Genomic DNA, 23,464 nt, shown 5'->3' with positions numbered 1-23,464 from the left:
TGTGTCGTGAAGGCCGCCTTGGAGAACGCTTACCCGAAGGTCAAAGGCTGAATGCCCATGACCACTGAAGTGTTCGCCAACAGGAAGGGAACAGTCTTGCCTGGTGATTGTCGGGCGATGTTCATTCATCCGTTGTCGTAGCGTCTGCATGGTCTCCCCAATGTACCATGCTTCGGGACATCCTTTCTTGCAACGTATCAGGTAGACAATGTTGGCCGAGTTGCAAGATTATTTACCGTGTACCTGGTGGATGGTATTCTCACGTGTGATGATGGTATCCGTGTCGATGATCCGGCATGTGTGAGAACCTCTCCGGCTACGTCGAGTGTATCCTGAAACCCATTGTACAAAGAACCCCCAGCTTTTGTTGCAACACTACGGACTTAAGAACATAACATAAGAACATAAGAAATAGGAGCAGGAGTAGGCCATCTAGCCCTTCGAGCCTGCCCCGCCATTCAATAAGATCATGGCTGATCTGTCGTGGCTCAGTTCCACATTCCCGCCCTCTCCCCATAACCCTTAATCCCCTCGCTTATCAAAAACCCATCAACCCGCGTCTGAAAAATATTTAGCGAGGCAGCCTCCGCCACTTCAACGGGCAGAGAATTCCAGAGATTCACCACCCTTTGAGTGAAGAAGTTCCTCATCAACTCCATTCTAAACCGCCCCCCCTTTATCTTGAGGCTGTACCCCCTAGTCCTACTATCCTTTCTGAGCGGGAAGAGTCTCTCCACCTCTATCCTATCCATCCCATTCATCATCTTATACGTCTCAATGAGATCTCCCCTCATTCTTCTAAACTCTAACGAGTACAAGCCTAGTTTATTCAGCCTCTCCTCATAGCTCAACCCCCTCAACTCCGGCATCAGCCTAGTAAACCTCCTCTGCACTCCCTCCAAGGCCTAAATATCCTTACGTAAGTACGGCGCCCAAAACTGCACACAGTACTCCAGCTGCGGCCTCACCAATGCCCTTTTCAGCTGCTGCAAGACCTCCCTACTTTTATATTTAATCCCCCTCGCTATGAAGGCCAGCATCCCATTCGCCTTCCTGATCATCTGCTGCACCTGCAGGCTGGGTTTTTGCGACTCATGCACAAGGACCTCAAGGTCCCTCTGCACCGTCGCCTGCTGCAGTTTTTCGCCACGTAAGTGATAATCCTTCCTACCATTATTCCTACCAAAGTGGACCACCTCGCACTTGCCAACATTAAATTCCATTTGCCATTTCCTGGCCCATTCGCCCAGCCTATCTAGATCCTTCTGTAGACTCTCCACACCCTCCGCACAATTTGCCTTTCCTCCAATCTTGGTGTCATCAGCAAATTTCGACACCCGACACTCGGTTCCCTCCTCCAGATCATCTATGTAAATGGTAAATAGCTGAGGCCCCAGCACCGACCCCTGAGGCACTCCACTAGTCACCATCCGCCAATCCGAATAGCACCCATTGACCCCCACTCTCTGCCTCCTATTTGACATGATGTGGGTATGCCGTCGTTGGACTGGCGAAAACACAGTAAAAAGCCTGACAACACCAGGTTTTAATCCAACCGATTTATTTGATAGTAAACGCACAAGCTTTCAGGGTTAGTCCCTTCGTCAGGTGAATGGAGAGTTCTGGAAACTAACATTTCTTTCAGAACCCTCGGATGCATTCCATCCGGTCCTGGGGACTTGTCCACAATCAGTCCCTCCAGTCTGTTGAGCACCGCCTCTCTAGTAACAGTAATGTCATTAAGACCCTCCAGTCCTACTACCTTTCCATCTCTAACACCCAGCAAATTATTCATGCCCTCCTCCGTGAAGACAGAAACAAAAAAGTTATTCAGGACCTCAGCCGTATCCCCATCCCCTACCACTAAGTCCCCCCTCTCATCCTCTAAGGGTCCAACGTTCACCCTAGCCAGCCTCTTCCTTTTTATATATTTATAAAAACTCTTGCTATCCTTTTTTATATTAAGCGGTAGCCCAGCTTCATAGTTTCTCCTACCCTTCTTTAACATCTTCTTTGTCAATCTTTGTTGACATTTAAACCTCTCCCAATCCTCTTCTCGCCCACTACTCTTAGCAACTCTAAACGCCTCCGCTTTGAATTTAACACTTTCCTTCACCTCCTTCGTTATCCACGGCTTATTACCTGGGAGCAGACTGAAACGGCGAACCCACACCCTCACTTTTCTCAGTAACCAGTCTGTACCTGCCCTCCCCGGCACCAATCAGCCTTACACAGCATCAGTTTCACACTTGCTGGCTTCGTGGTCACTTCTGGGCCCATTGGCTGCCCAACAGGTGAAAAAGCCACCCATTTGTTTCAATGGGTTTCTGTAGTGACAGATTCAACAGAGTGAGTCTCAATACATTATTGTAAATCTCCCAGTGTCGTGGTCACAGCCGGTGAAATAAGATTGTTATTTCTTGAAAGTAATCGGAGAATACGACAGTATCAGATGATAAGAAATAGGAGCAGGAGTAGACTATATGTCCCCCACCAGCCTGCTGCCCCACCATTCAATACAATCAGCAGGATCTCCTTCCTCTACTCTACTTCCCATCTCATTCCCCAATATCCACTGACTCTCCAAAAATCCAGAGATCCGTCTCTCTCAGCTTTGGATTTATTCCAAGGTGGATAATTGACCAGGACCCCATGGTACAGGAAGTAATTAAAGCAGTTCAGTGGAATGTAGTATTAGCAGAGAGCTGTAGATCGGAGGCTGGATGCAGTTTGATTTCAATTGATTTTCATTTGATTTATTAATGTCACACATATTGGGATACAGTGACCGGAATTTTCCCAGACACATGTCACAGGGATCAGTGTGGGTGAGGTGCAGGCTATGGAAAGGTCCGTTGACCTCGGGTGGGATTTTCTGGGTTTGGGACAAGCGAGGCCATGAAATCCCAACCAGTAAAAATCATTGTTTCCTGAGCATTATACAGGCAAAACATACAGTACATAGAGTACATGGTGGTGGATTCCAGTCCCAGGACAGGACGTGAAGTCAATAATGAAGGCTGTCACTCCATTCCAGCACTGAGGGGGTGCTGCATTCCCACCGGTGCTGTCTTTCAGAGCAAACATTAAATTGAGATCTCTGCTGTCATCTCAGACACCAGTTAGACCTCAGCTGGAGTCTTGTGGGCAGTTCTGGGCGCCACACTGTAAAGTAACATCACCATAGTCCCAGGTGACCATGGGCTGTTCTGCACTTTGAGTGGGGAGCGGTGACTGGTGGTGATTTAACCTGAGGGTCACCACACCTCAGGCACGGGGCAAGGTGGGACCTTCATGGATAACCTCAGCTGGTGGGAATTGAACCCACACTGATGGTGTCACTCTGCATCACTAACCATCCAGCCAGCCCCTGAGTTAAGTGGCTAACACCAGGAGTGGGACTGACAGGCTGTTCAAGTCAATGGAGAAGACTTCAGCATTGGGGACGTGGGTTCACTTCAACTCTGGGGAAAGCTGGACACCGGATATGGAATTGGCCCCCCACGGTGACTGATTTTCCTCTCTGTTGATGGGGAAGGTCATTGGATTTGGAGGCCAGCTCTCCGACACAGCCGAAAGTTAAAATTAACATCGGGTCCCCCCCCCAGCAGTTGTGAAACAGCTGAAGAGGCTGGATTGCTGCTTTCTCACACGGACACATTTCTCCTTCCAGGAAAACCCTGTGATTCCGTTCCAAACAAAACATCCACATTAACTCTGATCGAATCTGTCGATATTATTCAGTCAAACTATTTCTGTAGTTTATTTATTATTTCACAAGTAGACTTATATTAACACTGAATTGAAGTTACAGTGAAAATCCACCATTGGCCGCACTCCGGAGAATTTATCAAGGTCCATGCATGGATGTCCCACAGATGAATGGTTAAAAATGCGTGGCATTGGCTGGACAAGCATCTCTTGTCCATCCCTATTTTGCCCTCAAGAAGGTGGTGGTGGCCTTCTTGAATCTTGAATCGCTGCAGTCCACGTGCTGTGGGTTCACCCACAATGCCATTAGGGAGGGAATTCCAGGATTTTGACCCAGCGACAGTGAAGGGACGGTGATATATTTCCAAGTCAGGATGCTGAGTGGCTTGGAGGGGAACTTGCAGGTGGTGGTGTTCCCATGTATCTGCTGCCCTTGTCCTTCCAGCTGGAAGTGGCCGTGTATTTGGAAGGTGCTGTTTAAGGACTTTTTGGTGAATTGTTGCAGTGCATCTTGTAATGGTAGAGACTTCTGCTGCTGAGCATCGGTGGTGGAGGGAGTGAATGCTTTTAGATATGATGCAAATCTACCGGGCTGACTTGTCCTGGATGGTGTGAAGCTTCTTGAGTGTTGTTGGAGCCGCACCCATCCAGGCAAGTTTGTAATATTCCATCACACTCCTGACCTCTGCCTTGTAGATGGTGGATAGACTTTGGGGAATCAGGGGGTGAGTTTCTCCCCACAGTTACCCGAGCCTCTAACCTGTTTGTGTAGCCATGGTATTCATGTGGCGAGTGCAGTTGAGTTTCTGGTCAATGGTAACCACATGTGCCGAGGACAACAACATTGGTCCAAACTCTTCAGCTAAAAGAAAACCTTGATTTTGTGAGAGATTGAGAAGCCGTGAACAGCGAGACTTGCCTCGATCTACTGGTCACTTGGTGAGGTCCAATTGAGATATCAGATAACATCTCGTTTCCCAACCCAATCATCTCCACCTTCCCATATTGAAGACTGGAGCCGAATTTGACCATTAGCCCATAAAGTCTTCTCCAAAATTTAACCATGACTGATATGTTTCTCGATCCATTTTCCCAACTTTTTCCCGTAACCTTAGATCCCCTTACCAATCATGAAACTATCTATTTTTGTGTTAGAAACATTCAATGCTCGGGCCCCCACAGCTCTCTGTGGCAATGAGTTCCACAGATTCACCACCCTCTGGCTGAAGAAATTCCTGCTGATCTCGATTTTAAAAGTTGGTCCCTTTACTCTGAGGCTGTGCCCTCGGATCTCGGTCTCTCCAACTAATGGAAACATCTTTCCTACATCCACCCTGTCCAGTTTTTCATTATTCTCAAATTACTTAAGGAATTTGAACAGGAGAATCAATGGAGATTTCACCATGTTCAGAATCTCTTCCTGGAACCTCCTCTGGGTCAATATATAAATGCATGTGTTCGTACAGGTGGTGGAATACATCATCAGGAGTGAGATTCTCATTACCAGGTGAAATGAACTGACATCTTCCAAGGCAGGCATCTCGGTGAAGTCGAACAGGAGGTCAATTATTACGATTGGTGTCCACAGAACCATAAAACTCCCGGAGACAGTGAAGAGCAGGATGATAGCTGTTCTTCTGCTCTTCAACACGGGGTCACTGCTGCCCTCCCCAGGGCCGTGAGCCTTCAGGGCCCTGCGAGACCTACTGGCCACTAAGATGTGACGGACGGTGAGAGAATTCAACAGCAGCAACAAGGAGAATGGCAATATTGGCACTTGGAGGCAAGCGATCCACTTGTAAGCTTGCCATGCTGGAGAAGAATAATAATTTTTGACCGTACGGCAGCCCCACTGCACATTTCCAACAACAGAGTCGGGCTCATAACGGAAATAGACCGGAATATTCATGAGAAAACTGAGTACACTCACGGCCGTTAGAATCACAGTGGCAGTTCTCCTGGTGCAGTATTTTAATTTTAGTTTTGGACAAGAAATGGCCACGAAACGGTCAAGGGTAAATAATGTTGTGGACCAGACGGACAGTTGGACGTTGGATACTTGCAAGACAATCGTGACTCGGCAGACACTAGTGTACATCAGGAATGAATACGGGAAATGATAGCTAAAGATGCCGACCAGAGTGACGTTAAAAATGCAGACCAGGAGATCGACTATCGCCATGGTGATCATATAACAGGTGATCCCTTTGGAGAGGCCGCACCTTCCCCGGGACAGGACCACAATCGCCATCAGGTTAGCTGTAAGAAATTGGAAAGAAAATTACTCCCCGAGTTGCCACACTCCAGCTCCTGTTCGGGTACACTGAGAGAGAAGTCAGCATGGCCAATGCACCGAACCACTGCGTATTATGGACTGTAGCAGGAAACTGGAGCACCCGGAGGAAACACAGGAAGACAGGGAACAACATGCAGAGTCCAAACATACTGACATATATGCCGTAAATGGCACACGGTCTCTGGCACTGTGAGGCAGCAGTGCCAAAAACTGTGCCACTGTGCCACTACCTTAACATAATTAACATGAGGTAGATGTGAGTTAACAGGCAAACTGTGCTCAAGCTCACCACACTGCACATTAAATGACAGATGCAACCAGGACAGATTCGATGGATTTCTCACCGACCCACACAGATATCAAAGTCCTCTGTGAATCACAGCATCCTGTTAAAACTCTGTCCCAGATCTACAGATCCATGTAAATGAGGAAAAGCACAATTCTATTCTCAGCAGGACTGTTAGTAGAAACTGGAGCAGCAATGGTCAACGTGGATTCAGCAACAGACAGCAAGGGGGAAGGAAAAGACAACACATCAAAACCAGGGCTTTCTAAAATAAATAGTTGTTCATTGTTACTCACCAGGGAGACTGATAATGACAAGAATTGGATAACCAATCACAGTGATGTCTACAGATTTGGTTGTTCCCATCTTGAAACTTCCCGAGATCAAGCCTCCAACTGGCGCTCTGCGTAATGCATTGGAAGCAGCACACAGATTTATACCTGAACCAATCCTCCAATGGCTCGGTGAAGTTACCTAACAGCTGCCAGCGGGGACACAGACAATCCAGCAAAACATCATTAATGAAATGATTTTCAGATCAGGGGATAATTTCATCACCAGTAACAGTAATTTGGAGAGTTGCAGGTTCACTATTCCCCTGGCTTTTAGACTGTTGTTCATCACAGCGTCTCTACACCATCAGGGTGTTTTTGAGAATTACGTTCTCTTGGTCTTCCTGCCAACCAATTGGCCTTTTAGACCATACGACCACAAGGAGCAGAATGAGGTCATTCTGCCCATCGAATCTGCTTCGCCATTCAATCATGGCTGATAAGCTTCTCACCCCATTCTCCCATAATCTTTGCTCCCCTTACCAATCAAGAAACTATCAATCTCTGTCTTAAATGCACTCAACGACCCTGCCTCCACAATCTTCTATGGCAATGACTTCCACAGATTCACCACCCTCTGGCTGAAGGAATTCCTCCTCATCTCGGTTCTGAAGGGTCGTCCCTTTATTCTGAGGCCGTGCCCTCGGATCTGAGTCTCTCTGACTAATGGAAACATCTTTCCCCACGTCCACTCTATCCAGTCCTTTCAGTATTCTGTTACTCACTGTATTTCCAATCGGACAGGCATTGACTTGACTCTCCCCCACGGTACTGGCTCTGTTCAGATCAGTTGCTTCTTATTTGTGTCGTTCCTGTCCATGAAAGAACTCCAGACCTGATTTCCTTTCGATCCCGTTAGTGATCAGTAACGTTGTGTTTCGAGGAGACAAAAGTTTGAAATGCCAGTTACCCGCTCGGAGAATAAACAATGATTTGGAACAAAATATGTAAAATTCACTCTACAAAGTCAGCAAAGTCAAACAATCTCTAACATCTAACTTATACTCCAATATTCATTCTTAACACGAGATACATGCACATTAGCAGGGAAGTTGTGGTCAAGTCCACCACACAGCACTTTAAATGGCAGATGCCACCAAGATAGATTCCATGGATTTCTCAGCAGTCCACCCAGATATCAGTGGCCATTGTGAGTCAGAACATGCCATTAAATCAATGTTCCTCTCAGGACTGGTTTCAACTCATAATGTTTGAAAGTGAGGCCTGATTCCTCTGGCCATTTACACTGGCGAGATTCTCTGGCCCCACCAGCAGCAGGTTTCCTGCTGACATGGGTTGGGGTCAATGAGATTCCCAATGACAGTGACAGACCAGAGAATCCTGCCACTCGCAAACAACGTTCCACCTCGCACCAGTGGGAAACACGCAGCTGGGATGCCAGAGAATCTCACCTTAGACTCGGAATTCCCACATAAACCATTCCGACTCGGACTGTCTCAGCCTTCCGAGGGTTCCATTGTTTCTCCTGGGCCTGTGTTCTCTGGGATTCACACAAATGCACTCCCACCTCGAACTACTGCCACAATTCCAGCTCTTTCTCACAAATCACTCGTTTCAATAAACTAACATTATCCCGGGTTTCTCCCAACTCCAGTCTTGCAGCTGCACTGAGCTGTAAAGGGTTCCAGCGTTTCTCTGTGATCTGCAAACAACATGAGGTCCAAACGGAAACCGACACCTCTCCAGCCAACACACAGATAAACTGAAACCAGAGAAGTTTCTTATCCTCCACCCCTCTCCATAACAACATGGCCTTTCAGGATTCACTGATTGCTTTTAAACTAATTTCCCTCAGAGTGGCACAGTAGCACAGTGGTGAGCCTTGCTGCCTCATAGTGCCAGGGACATGGGTTCAATTCTTGGCTTGTGTCACTGCCTGTGCGGAGTCTACACGTTCTTCCCGTGTCTGAATGCCTTCCCTCCGGGTGCTCCGGTTCCCTCTCACAGTCCGAAAGGTTAGGGTGCATTGGCCATGCTAAATTCTCCCTCAGTGTACCCGAACAGGCACCCAGGAGTGGGGACTCGGGGATTTTCACAGTAACGTCATTGAGGTGTTAATGTAAGCCTACTTGTGACACTAATAAACTTCAACAAGTATCTTTAATGCCAAAAGACAAACATTCAGTGGAGACACCGTGTCCCCAGTTCTTCAGTGAAGGAAGCCCCTCTCCAGTTTTGGGACTTACCATTAAATCTGCTCGCCCCTTACATCAATATGGCTGCAAACATTTAACTGTCATCGGCTCCAAGATTCTTTCATTCTCGAATAATAAAATTATAGAATTATGGATAGATTCCATGGATTTCTCAGCAGTCCACCCTTTTATTCCGCAGGTGGAGGTCCACCTTGTTGTCAAACGAGGGGCATGCACACGGTGGGTCGTGCGTGGGCTGCTCTTGGAGGTTCCGGGAGTGGCCTAGTACTTTGTGTCGGTGTGTGTGCTTGATCCTGGACCGGTAGACGGGCGCCGCAACAGCTCGGTGACTAGCACTGCTGGCTGTGCAGATACATGGATTTGGGCCTGTGTCTGTGGGAGTTTGTGCATTCTCCCTGTGGATGCGTGGGTTTCCTCCGGGCGCTCCTGTTTCCTCCCACACCCCAAAGATGTGCTCTTAGGATTAGTTTACCAAATTGACACTATTCTCCCCTGAATCTGGCTAAGTTAGGGGATGCATTCGTGGACACGCAGGGTAGAATAGGTGTAGGGTGATGCAGCGGCGCGGGCTCGTTGAGGCCGAAGGGCCTGTTTCCTGTGCTGGGTTGTTCTTTGTTCTTTGTATAGAACTATGGAACCCCTACAGTGCACAAGGAGGCCATTTGGCCCATCGAATCTGTACCAACAGCAATACCACCCAGGCCCTATCCCTGTAACCCCATACATTTACTCCACTCATTCACCTGACACTAAAAAACCATTTAGTATCACTAATCAACGTAACACACCCATCTTCCACATAGACAGTGGCCCAAGGCCAGAATCGTGCCTGGGTCCCTGGCACTGTGAGGCAGTGGTGCCAACCACTGTGTCACTGTGCCATGTTCACATGTTCTACAGTTCAACTTTACTCATCCCAGAACTCAACCATTACCACTGAAATATTAACATGAAACGTGAGACCGATGTACATTATAATTTCTACAACAATTTCAGGGCTGACGTCACATCCAGAACATTCCATAAACTTCCTCCCAAACTGCTCATTACTCATCCCATATCAAGACTATGCTGTTGTTAACCTGCTCCTGGAAAGCATCCTTTCCGGATGTATCACAGTTTGGGATGGCTCCTACTCTGACCGGGACTGCAATAAAGTACAAAGGGTGGTGAAAGTCACCCAGTTTATCACGCAAACCAGCCTCCCATCCATTGACTCTGTCTACACTTCCTGTGGCCTCGGAAAAGCAGCCAGAATAATCAACCCCACATCACCCCAGACATTCTCTCTTCCACCTTCTTCCATCAGGAGAAAGATGCAAAATTCTGAGGTCATCTACCAACCGACTCAAGAAAAGCTTTTTTCCTGCTGCCATCAGAGCTTTGAAAGGACCAACCTTATATTAAGTTGATCTTTCTCTGCACCAGAGCTGTGACTGCAACACTACATTCTGGACCCTGTCCTTACCTTCTCCCCATGTACTCTATGAATGGTATGCTTTGTATAGCGCAAAAGAAACAATATTTTTCACTATACCATGTGACAAAAATGAACCAAGTCAAATCAATCAATCAAAATGTATATTCTAATGGAATTCTTTACGTGTTTCAAGCCTGTCCACCCCAGTAATCTCCTGTTGATTGACCACCTCCAACCTCTGAAATCTTGGTGTGTCTCTTTCTGTGATTCCTTGTGTGTGTCCCTTCTTATTTCTCACCCTTGATGGACATGACTTAACTCATGAGAAATCCTTCCCTGAATCACTCTGCCTTTCACCCTCACTTCCTCCTGGAAGGTCATCTTGAAATGTATTTTCTCCACCCATCAAACCATCGGAAGGCTGAGACAGTCCGATTCAGAGTGGCTTTTCTTGGAACTCAGAGACTAGATCTTCAAAAGTAAAGGATCAAATCCTGTCCTGAGGGAGACAGAGATTGAAGGAGATGTTGTGACTCACAACAGTCACTGACATCTGGGTAGCTGACTGAGAAATCCATGGAATTTGTCTTGGTCGCTTCTGCCATTTAATGTGCAGTGTGGTGTGCTTGCACATGAGATATGAATGATAGGTTCTGTAATGCATTCACCAGTGGGCTCACTCCAAGTTAGTAGGATGAGGTGGTCTATATTTGAACTGTGTTGGTTTTAGTTGATGGAAAGTGGTTGGAGTCCCAAATTTGTTGGTGGAATTGCTCCTGGAGTGAAGCACACAATCCTCACATTAATGCCAAAACAGAAAAGTTGCTGGGGTCTAATCTGTCTTCCTGATGGAATTTGGGATTCTGCTCCAGGGCACGAACACATGATCAGACACAGAGCTCAGTCCCCAGACACATTGGTGAATTGATTTGAAGCCTCACCTTTCACCCTGCCCTGGATCCAGGATGCAGTTTAACCGTAAAAGCTGCCTTGTCAATCGGAACGTCTGCCCATTGCAAAGACAGAAGGACAATGTAAAATTCTGGGCCATTGGTGGTTAATTAATTTAAATTGTCTTATTAATGTTCGTTGGTGCATGTCTGACACTCCCACTCACCTACCAATCAAAAATTTTGCTTGAAGGCATTGCTTCAGGTTTTCCTTATTTATTAGTGTCACAAGTAAGGCTGACATTAACACTGGATTGAAGTTCCTGTGAAAATCCCCTAGTCGCCACACTCCAGCGCCTGTTCGGTTACACTGGGGGAGAATTTATCATGGTCAACGCACCAAACCAGACTTTCGGACTGTGGGTGGAAACTGGTGCACCCAGAGGAAACCCATGCAGACACGGGGAGAATGTGCAAACTCCACACAGACAGTGACCAAAGCTGGGAATCAAACCCGGGTCCCTGTAACTGTGAGGCAGCCGTGCGAACCACTGTGTCACTCTGCAGCATTCCAGACATTTCCTTTTGTAATTTCACACATTTATGAGTTGGGACCATGTCTGAAGTTCGAACGTAAAGCTCTGGCAGTTCTGTGATAATATCTTGTGCTGATTTTTACGACGCAGACGTTAATCCCCTTTACCTCGCGTCATAATCTGCTGCAATTTTTTGGAAAGGTTGTATCTGTTCTTCAGTTTAGAGATTCATTAATATAAAGGCCTGACACTCACTTTCAGTGAATAATTAACGAGGTGTTTTATTTAAATAACCAGGAACTTCAACTGAACAAGTAATATGTTAACCAAATTAATTTTGACTGAAATGCTGTTTGAACAATACAAGGAACATTCATGACCCAAAACAGTAATAATAGATGTTTAGTCACTCTCAAAATATACATTTCCCCAGGTCTGATAGTGGTGGGAAGTGTTGAAGTCTTCGGTAGTTGCCCACTGTCTATAAGGTTTTCTGATTGGGTATCCATCGGTTAGATAGCTGGATAATTCTCTGAAGGGATATTAAACTGGCAGAGTGAAGTGCTGCTCTAGAGAGGAATATTTGCTGTTCCATTGGCTGCTCTGGTCTCTGGAGATGTTCTTCCAAGATGTTCTCCCTTGTAATAGCTGTTACTTTGGCCGTTATTCCTGTGATGACCTCACAATTTTCTTACACCGCGATTGGTTTGATGTTGTCAACACGATCAAACTCAAATCTGATAGGCTCTTCATAGAGGTTTCCAGCATGGAGACAGGCCCTTCGGCCCAACTTGTCCATGCCACCCAATTTTTTAAGCTCCTAAGATACTCCCAATTTCCTGCTTTTGGCCCATATCCCTCCCTGAACATCTTACCGAGAAAGCTGATTTATTAGTCACAAGCAGGCTTACATTAACACTGCAATGAAGTTACTGTGAAAATCCCCTAGTCGCCACACTCTGGTGCCTGTTCGGGTACACTGAGGGAGAATTTTGCACGGCCAAATGCAACTAATCAGTTCGTCATTCGGACTCTGGGAGGAAACCGCATCATCCGAAGGAAACCCATGCAGACACGGGGAGAAAGTGCAGACTGCGCACAGACAGTGACCCAAGCTGGGAATCGGACCTTTGTCCCTGGCGCTGTGAGGCAGCAGTGCCACCCACTGTGCCACCGTGTCAATTGTTGAGTGTTTTCTGTAAACTCATAGTCTGTTAGCTGGGTATCTTCTTTAAACTCATGGGCTAGCAAAAAGCTGCAGAGCCGGTTACCAAGGCAACCCTGATGCTTGGTCCTTTTGAAACAAATGTTGTAACCTGGAATCTGGGTGCACTCTGCATTTTAACACAGAGCTCAAAACAATTATTAAAGGGGCCACGCACTGTTTTCTTTCACTCTGACATTTTTTTACAATCCTTTTCTGTCTTTTCAAACATTTATTTTGGGTCTTTACAAACTCAACTTGATAACAGGATTGTTCCTTTAAGAGCAGCAGAGCAGAAGAGGGTCATGTGACTTGAGGGACCAATTGGGACAGAGAGTGTCTAATCACTCCAGGAAGTGGAGTCCTCTCTCGGGCCGAAGATATCTGGAAGGCCCATGGAAGACGTGTAGGAACTGGAGCAGTGGGTGGGCTGCTGCCAGAGCTGCTGAGATGGAGGGGGAGAGGGCCACATGCATCTGTGCAAGCTTCTCCTTGTTAATAAATGCTGGTGAGATGCAGTCTGAGCTTGCATCATTCCACATCTCTTATCCAGAGGAGGCACGAAACAATAATATAGGAGAAAGAGCAGTAAGATGGGGCCTAATGTGGGTGGGGCTTTGGTGGTGATTTGTGGGGGTGGGGGGTCCCGCTGCCACTCTGCAGATAGGATCGGTTGGAGCTGGAGAGAGTGCGGCGATTGGAGTCGGCTGGGGGGGTTGTCTGCCAGGAGGCGGGGGGACACTCTGCCTTCCAGGATGAGTTGGGGGGGTGGTCAGGGATGGGGTCTGACATCTGCGCCTCCAGCTGGGGGGGAGAGGGTGGTCAGGGAGACGTGACTGGGCAGTGGGGGAGATTGTCACTCTGGGGATGGGGGCCTGGAGACCAGGGTGCTCTGGGACAGGAGGGGAGTTGAGCCTGGCCCGGGAATGGACAGCAGGGCCCCGATTGGGACAGTGGGGGTGATGGTGGGCTCTGGATGGGCAGCAGTGCGGGGTTCCCGGGCTGGCCAGTGATCGAGCTGACCAGCAAGTGGGAGGCTGACAGTTCGGGCCCACTGCACAGGGTCAGAGTTCCAGAACTGACAGATTCTGGCACGAATAAGCCCCACACCCTCCCCCGAGCTTTTAATGGTATTCCCGATTGTGACCTCTGTGTTGCAGAGTGGGGAGATTCCAGTCGAACTCCCACTGAAAAAAATAAGCATCATTTCCAGCAGTTTTCCCACCAGTTCAGCCCTCAGAGTGTTTTTTGGGAGAATCGAGCCCCAAATTCTGACTTTGCAACAGGGAGCACATTGGTAAGGCCATCCCGCACCCTCCCTTTCCTCAGCACCCACCCTCTACCTGCCCCTCCCCCAGCACCAATCAGCTTTATACAACGCCATGTTCACATTCACTGACTTGGTCACCACTTCTGGAACCGTTGACTGCCCGACAAGCAAAAAAATTCAGGCCATTGTTATCCGTTTGTTATTGTTATCGCTCCGAGAGGACACAGGGTTAAGGTGCTGGGGAGTAGGTACAGAGGAGATGTCAGGGGTAAGTTTTTCACTCAGAGGGTGGTGAGTGAGTGGAATCGGCAGCCGCTGGTGGTGGTGGAGGCGAACTCATTGGCGTCTTTTCAGAAACTTCTACATGAGATTTAATGGGATTGAGGGTGATAGATAGGCCTGGAAGGTAGGGATATGATCGGTGCAACTTGTGGGCCGAAGGGTCTGTTTGTGCTGTAGTTTTCTACGTTCTATGTTCTATGTTTGTTTCAATGGGTTTCTGTAGTGACAGATTCAACAGAGTGAGTCTTAATACATTATTGTAAATCTCCCAGTGTCGTGGTCACAGCTGACTGAATAATATTGTTATTGCCTTGAAAATAAGAGGAGAACATGACGGCATCAGATGATAAGAAATAGGAGCAGGAGTAGACTATATGTCCCCCACCAGCCTGCTGCCCCACCATTCAATACAATCAGCAGGATCTCCTTCCTCTACTCTACTTCCCATCTCATTCCCCAATATCCACTGACTCTCTAAAAACCCAGGAATCCGTCGATCTCAGCCCAGGGTTTATTCAATAATGGATAATTGACCAGAGAGCATTGATACAGGAAGACATTAAAGCAGTGGGGCGAGCAGAGGGCCGTAGAGTCAGAGGATAGAAGCAGTTTGATTTGATTTGATTCTGATTTGATTTATTCATGTCACACGTATTGGGATACAGTGACCGGAATTTTACCAGACGCCCGTCACAGGAATCGGAGCGGGCGAGGGGCAGGCCATGGAAAGTTCTATTGGCCCCGGGTGGGATTTTCTGGGTTTGGGACAAATGAGGCCATGTAATCCCACCCAGTGAAAAGTATTCTTTCTTGTGCGCTATACTGAGAAATCATATCTAACATCGAGTACATCGAGGTGGAGGAAAGGAGAGGGTGCAGAATATAGTGTTACAGTCACAGCGAGGGTGTGGAGAGATTTTGATCCAGCGACAGTGAAGGAACGGTGATATATTCCCAAGTCAGGATGGTGAGAATGGTTTGGAGGGGAACTTGCAGGCAGTGATGTTCCCATGTATCTGCTGCCCTTGTCCTTCTAGATGGAAGAGGCCGTGTGTTTGGAAGGTGCTGTCTAAGGGTTTTTGGTGGATTGCTGCAGTGTATCTTGTAGATAATACACGCTGCTGCTACTGAGCGTCGATGGTGGAGGGAGTGGATTTTTGTGGGTGTGGTTCCAGTCAAGCGGGGCTGCTTTGTCCTGGATGGTGTCAAGTTTTTTGAGTGTTGTTGGAGCTGTGCCCATCCAGGCAAGTGGGGAATATTCCATCACACTCCTGACTGGTGCCTTGTAGATGGCGGACAGGATTTGGGGAGACAGGAGGTGAGTTACTCACTGCAGTATTCGGAGTCTCTGACCTGCTCTTTGAGTCAATGTGTTGATGTGGCAAGTCCAGTTGAGTTTCTCGTCAATGGTAACCCCATGTGTCAAGGACAACAAAATAAATCCAGACATCTTCAGCTGAACAAAAACCCTGATTTTGTGAGAGATTGAGAAGCCGTGAACAGCGAGACTTGCCTCGATCTGCTGGTCACTTGCTGAGGTCCAATTGAGATATCAAACAACAATTAGATCCCCAACCTCCATTCCCACCTCCCAATATTTAAGACCAGATGATAAAGGAGCAGGATTGGGGAATTCAGCCCATCTAGTCTACTCCACCATTGGATCATGGCTGATATATTTCTCACCCTCATTTTCCCACCTTCTCCCCGTAACCTTTGATGTCCTTACCAATCAAAAACCTCCATTGCCTTCTGTGGCAATGAATTCCACAGGTTCAGCACCCTCTGGCAGCAGGAATTCCTCCTCATTTCTGTCCTAAAAGGTCATTCTTTCACTCTGAGACTGTGCTCTCAGAACTAATCTCTCCTAACAATGGATGTCTACCACATCCACTCGATCCAAGCTTTTCAATATTCTAAAATTACTTAAGGAATTTGAACAGGAGAATCAATGGATATTTCACCATGTTCAGAATCTCTTGCCGGAACCTCCTCTGGGTCAATATATAAATGCATGTGTTCGTACAGGTGCTGGAATACATCATCAGGAATGAGATTCTCATTGTCAAATGAAGCAAACTGGCAACTTTCAAGGTCAATATCTCAGTGAAGTCAAACAGAATGTCAAGTATTACAATTGGTGTCCAGAGAACAATAAAACTCCCGGAGACAGTGAAGAGCAGGACGATAGTCGTTCTTCTGCTCTTCAACACGGGGTCACTGCTGCCCTCCCCAGGGCCGTGAGCCTTCAGGGCCCTGCGAGACCGACTGGCCACCAAGATGTGACGGACGGTGAGAATATTCAACAGCAGCAACAAGGGGAATGGCAAAAATGGGACTGAGAGGCGAGCGGCCCACCTGTAAACTCTCCATGCTGGTGAAGAAACGTACTCTTTCACTGTGCGGCAGCCCCACTGCACATTGCCAACAACAGAGTAGGGTTCATAACGGAAATAGGCTGGAATATTCATAACAAAACTGAGTACACTCACGGCCGTTAGAATCACAGTGGCAGTTCTCCTGGTGCAGTATTTTAATTTTAGTTTTGGACAACAAATGGCTACAAAACGGTCAAGAGTGAATAATGTTGTGGACCAGACAGACATTTGGACACTGGATACTTGCAGGACGGTATTGATACTACAGACACTGGTGTACATCAGGAATGAATGTGGGAAATGATAGCGAAATATGCCGACAAGGGTGAAGTTAAAAATGCAGACCAGGAGATCAGCTATCGCCATGGTGATCATATAACAGGTGATCCCTTTGGAGAGGCCGCACCTTCCCCGGGACAGGACCACAATCGCCATCAGATTAGCTGTAAGAAATTGAAAAGAAAATTACTCCCTGAGTTGCCACACTCCAGCTCCTGTTCGGGTACACTGAGAGAGAAGTCAGCATGGCCAATGCACTGAACCACAACGTATTATGGACTGTAGCAGGAAACTGGAGCACCCGGAGAAAACACAGGCAGACAGGGAACAACATGCAGACTCCACACGCAGTCACCCGAGCCAAGAATGGCACACGGTCCCTGGCGCTGTGAGGCAGCAGTGCTCAAAACTGTGCCACCGTGCCACCAGTTTAACATAATTGAGATGAGGTACATGTGAGTTAACAAGCAAACTGTGCTCAAGCTCACCACACTGTGCATTAAATGGCAGATGCGACCAAGACAGATTCCATGGATTTCTCCTCAATCCACCCTGATTTCAGTGTCCGCTGTGGATCACAACAGCCTGTTAAAATTGCATCAGATCCACAGATTCTTGCAAATAAGGAAAAACAGGATCCTATTTTTGGCAAGACTGTCACCAGAAACTGAAGCAGCAACGGTCAACATGGGTTCAGCAACAGACAGCAAGGGGGAAGGGAAAAGACAACACATCAAAACCAGGGCTTTCTAAAATAAATAGTTGTTTACTGTTACTCACCAGGGATAGTGATAATGACAAGAATTGGATAACCAATCACAGTGATATCTACAGATTTGGTTGCTCCCATTTTACACGGAGATTATTGAAACTTCCCGAGATCAAGCCTCCAACTGGCGCTCTGCGTAATGCATTGGAAGCAGCACACAGATTTATACCTGAACCAATCCTCCAATGGCTCGGTGAAGTTACCTAACAGCTGCCAGCGGGGACACAGACAATCCAGCAAAACATCATGAATGAAATGATTTTCAGATCAGGGGATAATTTCATCACCAGTAACAGTAATTTGGAGAGTTGCAGGTTCACTATTCCCCTGGCTTTTAGACTGTTGCTCGTCACAGCGTCTCTACACCATCAGGGTGTTTTTGAGAATTATTTTCTCTCTGTATTCCTCCCAATCCGATGGCCTTTTAGAGCATAAGACAACAAGGAGCAGAATTAAACCATTCGGCCCATCGAGCCTTCTTCACCATTCCATCATGGCTGACATGTTTCTCAATCCCATTCTCACATAACCTTTGATCTCCTTCCCAATTGAGAACCTATCTATCTCTGTTTTAAATACACTCAATGACCCAGCCTCCCTGGCCTTCTGTGGCAATGATTTCCACAGATTCATCACCCTCTGTCTGAATAAATTTCTCCTCACCCCGATTCTTAATGGCCGCCCTTTAACTCTGAGGCCGTGATCTCAGATCCGAGTCTCTCTTCCTAATGGAAACACCTTCCCCACGTCCACTCTATCCAGGCCTTTCAGTATTCTGTTACTCACTGTGTTTCCATTAGGACAGGCATTGACTTGACTCTCCCGCTCGGTACTCTCTGTGTTCAGAACAATCACTCTTTTTTACACCGAGCCTGCCCATGAAAGAGCCCCACACTTGATTCTCTTATTGTCCAGATAGTGACCAGAAACATTGTGCTGAGAGGAGACAAAAGTTGGAAATGACAGTTAACCGCTGAGGGAATAGACAACGGTTTGGAACAAACAATGTAAAATTCACTCTACAAAGTCAGCAAAGTCAAACAATCTCCAATATATAACTGACACTCCCATATTCAGATTTAACACCAGGTACATGAGAATTAGCAGTTAGTGGTGGGGAAGCACACCGCACTGTATATTAAATGGCAGATGTGACCAAGATAGATTCCATGATCTCAGCAGCCCACCCAGATGTCAGTGACCATTGGGAGTCCCACCGGCAGCGCACCCCTGTCCGTAGGTGCATGGGGTGACATCAGTGGGAGTTCCCATTGAGAGTGGAGGGACCAGAGAATACTGCCGCTGGCAAACAACATGCCTCATCCCGCTGGTGGGAATCAGGTGGCTGGGAGGCTGGAGTATCTCACCCTTAGACTCTGAATTCCCACATAATCCACTCCGACTCGGACTGTCTCAGCCTTCCGATGGTTCCATTGTTTCTCCTGGGCCTGTGTTCTCTGGGATTCACACAAATGCACTCCCACCTCTAACTACTGCCACAATTCCAGCTCTTTCTCACAAATCACTAGTTCCATTAAACTAACATTGTCCCGGGTTTCTCCCAACTCCAGTCTTGCAGCTGCACTGAGCTGTAAAGGGTTCCAGCGTTTCTCTGTGATCTGCAAACAACATGAGGTCCAAACGGAAACCGACACCTCTCCAGCCAACACACAGATAAACTGAAACCAGAGAAGTTTCTTATCCTCCACCCCTCTCCATAACAACATGGCCTTTCAGGATTCACTGATTGCTTTTGCACTCAGTTAGCTCAGTTTGGCACGGTGTCACAGTGGATAGCACTGCTGCCTCACAGCGCCAGGGACCAGGGTTCAATTCCCTGCTTGGGTCACTGTGCGGAGCCGACACATTCTCCCCATGGCTGCATGGGTTTCCTGCCAGTGCTCCAGTTCCCTCCCACAGTCTGAAAGACGTGCTGGTTCGGTACATTTGCCACACTGAAATTCTCCTTCAGTGTACCCAATCAAGCACCGGAGTATGGCAACTGTGGGATTTGCACAGTAACTTCATTGCTATGTTAATGTAAGCCTACTTCTGAAACTAATAAATAAACTTTTAAAAAATAGTGCCAAAATACAAGCATTTAGATGAGACATCGTGTTCCCAGTTCTTCAGTTTTGTAAACCCATCTCCTGTTTTAGGGTCTGAGCATTAAACCTGCCACCCCCTTACATCAATATAGCTCCAACCTTTTAACTGTAATAGACTCCAAGATGCTTTCGTTCTCGAATCATAAAGTTATAATATCCCTTCAGTGCAGAAGGAGGCCATTTGTCCCATCAAGCCTTCACCAACAGCAACCCCACCCAGGCCCTATCCCTGTCACCCCACATATTTACTCTGCTAATCCCCTGACACTAAGGGACAAATTAGCATGGCCAAACAATTTAACCAACAACTTTGTTGGACTGTGAGAGGAAACCGGAGCACCCAGAGGAAACCCACGCAGGCATGGGGAGAATGTGTAAACTCCACACAAACGGTGACCCAAGCCAGGAATCGAACTTGGATCCCTGGTGCTGTGAGGCCTCAGTGCTAACCACTGTGCCACTGTGCCACTTTCTCATTTCCTACAGTTCAACTTTCCTCATCCCAGAACTAAACCATCACCACTGAAGGTGGTGGGGCCCATTGTGGGTGGGCTTCGGGGTGATCAGTGGTGCTTGGGGGGGCGGTCCCTCTGCCAATCTGTATGGGGATCAGTCAGGGAGGGCAGCAATTGGAGTGCGCGAAGGGGGTTGGTCTGCAGAGGGGGTCTGCCAACTGCGGGGTGGGTCTAATGGAGTAGGGGGGATTGTCAATGTTGGGGGCAGCTGCTGGAGATCTCGAATTTCCTAAATAATAGTTCAAATCCTGTCCTGACGGAGACAGATTTTGAAGGAGATGTTGTGACTCGCAGCGGTCACTGATATCTGGGTGGCTTGCTGAGAAATCCATGGAATTTTTCTTGGTCGCGTCTGCCATTTAATGTGCAGTGTGGTGAGCTCGGCCCTTTGACTCAGTTCTGTTATCACACAGAGTCACGATCTTCCACGGGGTATTTTTGGATGTGAACAGTGATATATGAATGACAGGTTCTGTAATGCATTCACCAGTGGGGTCGCTCCAAGTTAGTCCGAGGAGGTGGCCTATATTTTAACTGTGTTGGTTTTAGTTGATGGAATGTGGTTGGATCCCTAATTTGTTGGTGGAATTACTCCTGGAGTGAAGCACACAATCCTCACATTAATGCCAAAACAGAAAAGTTGCTGGGGTCTAATCTGTCTTCTTGATGGAATTTGGGATTCTGCTCCAGGGCACGAACACATGATCAGATACAGAGCTCAGTCCCCAGACACATTGGTGAATTGATTTGAAGCCTCACCTTTCACCCTGCCCTGGATCCAGGATGCAGTTTCACCGTAAAAGCTGCCTTGTCAATCGGAACATCTGCCCATTGCAAAGACAGAAGGGCAATGCAAAATTCTGGGCCATTGGTGGCGAATGAATTGAAATTATCTCCTTGATTGTTGGCTGGTGCATGTCTGACTCTCACTGATCTCAACATTGGACAAAGTTTGACTAATTTAATACATCATAAGGAGGCTTACATTCACATGACAATGGAGTAACTTTGAAAATCCCCTAGAGACCACACTCTGGTGCCAGGCTGGTTAAAATGAGTGAGAACTTAGCATGGCAAATGCACCTAACTAGCTCGTCCCCCAGACTATGGGAGGAAACCCACGCAGACACGGCAAGAATGTGCAGACACCGCACAGACAGGGATCCAAGCCAAGAACCGAAATCGGGTCCCTGGTGCTTTGATGCAGCAGCACTAACTGCTGTACCACCGAGCTGCCCCAGGGGATTCGTGGGGTTATGGGGATAGAGTGTGTGTAAGAGTCAATGCAATCTCAATGGGTTGAATGGTATCCTTCAGGGAGGAAACCAGGGCACTCGGAGGAAACCCACGCAGACACGCGGAGATTGTACAAACTCCGCACAGACATTGACCTGAGCCGGGAATCGAAACTAGGTCCCTGGCTCTGTGAGGCAGCTGTGCTATCCACTGTGCCACCGGGATGTATGCCTGATGTTTCCTTTTGTAATTTCACACACTTCTGATTCAGACACATGCTGAACATGGTATATATTCAATGATGAATGATTAACCAGCACACCATGGTACAAGAACCATTCAAGCAGTTAAGAGGAATGTAGTGCTAGCAGAGGGCCGGAGAGTCAGAGGATAGACACAGTTGGATTTAATTTTGATTTGATTTGATTTATTGATGTCACACTTATTGGGAAACAGAGGCTGACCTCGGGCAAGACTGTCCGGTTTTGGGGCAAATAAGGCTGTAAAATCCCACTGGTGAAAAGTATTGTTTCTTGTGCACTGTACAGAAAGTATACAGTATATAGAGTACATCGGGGAGAAGGAAAGGAGAGGGTGCAGAATGTAGTGTTACAATCATAGCTAGGATGCACGGAAAGGTCAACTTCATATCTGGCAGGTCCATTCAAAAGTCTGAAGGAAGCAGGGAAGAAGCTGTCCTTGAGTCAGTCGATACGTCACCTCAGACTTTAATAACTTTTTCCTAATGGAGTAAGGTGGAAGAGAGTATGTCCGGAGTGTGTGGGGTTCTTGATGATGCTGTCTGCTTTTCCAAGGCATTGGGAAGTGGAGATGGAGTGAGTGGATGGGAGATTGGTTTGTGTGATGGACTGGGCTATTTTTGAACCCTTTGTAATTCCTTGTGGTCTTGGTCAGAGCAGGAATCATGCCAAGCTGTGATACATTCAAAAGGACGCCTTCTAAAGTTGGCGAGAATTGTAGCAGACATGTCTAATTTCCTGAGCTTCCTGGGATATTCTTCCCAAATATTCTCCAAATCACGCACTCCTAAACTTGTCACTAATTTACCAAATTTAAAACCGTACACTTGCAGAGCAAATCCCCTCAGTTCCTGGTCAGAATGTGGTGGGTTCCAGTCCCAGGGCAGGACTTGAAGTCAATAATGAAGGCTGTCACTCCATTCCAGCACTGAGGGGGTGCTGCACTCCCACCGGTGCTGTCTTTCATAGAAAACCTTAAATTACGACCTGTTCTATCCTCCCAGAGACCGGTTAGCTCTCAGCTGGAGTATTGTGTCCATTTCTGGGCACTACACTATAAAGTAACTTCTCCATAGTCCCAGGTGACCATAGGCTGTTCTCCCCTCTGAGGGGAAGAGGAGATTTGTGGTGATTTAACCTGAAAGTCACCCCCACCTCAGGTGAGGGGCAAGGCAGGGCCATCATGGATAACCTCAGCCAGTGTGGGAATTGAACCCTCGCTGTTAGCATCGCTCTGCATCACTAACCATCCAGCCAGCCCCTGAGCTAAGTGGCTAACACCAGGAGTGGGACTGACAGGCTGTTCAAGTCAATGGAGAAGACTTCAGCATTGGGGACGTGGGTTCACTTCAACTCTGGGGAAAGCTGGACACCGGATACGGAATTGGCCCCCCACGGTGACTGATTTTCCTCTCTGTTGATGGGGAAGGTAATTGGATTTGGAGGCCAGCTCTCCGACACAGCCGAAAGTTAAAATTAACATCGGGTCCCCACCCCGCAAGCAGTTGTGAAACA

The sequence above is a fragment of the Carcharhinus amblyrhynchos genome, unplaced genomic scaffold (genome assembly GCF_965287045.1).
Source record: "Carcharhinus amblyrhynchos unplaced genomic scaffold, sCarAmb.v2.hapA scaffold_40, whole genome shotgun sequence".
Taxonomy (NCBI): Eukaryota; Metazoa; Chordata; class Chondrichthyes; order Carcharhiniformes; family Carcharhinidae; genus Carcharhinus; species Carcharhinus amblyrhynchos.
Note: the sequence above shows the minus strand (reverse complement) of the source record.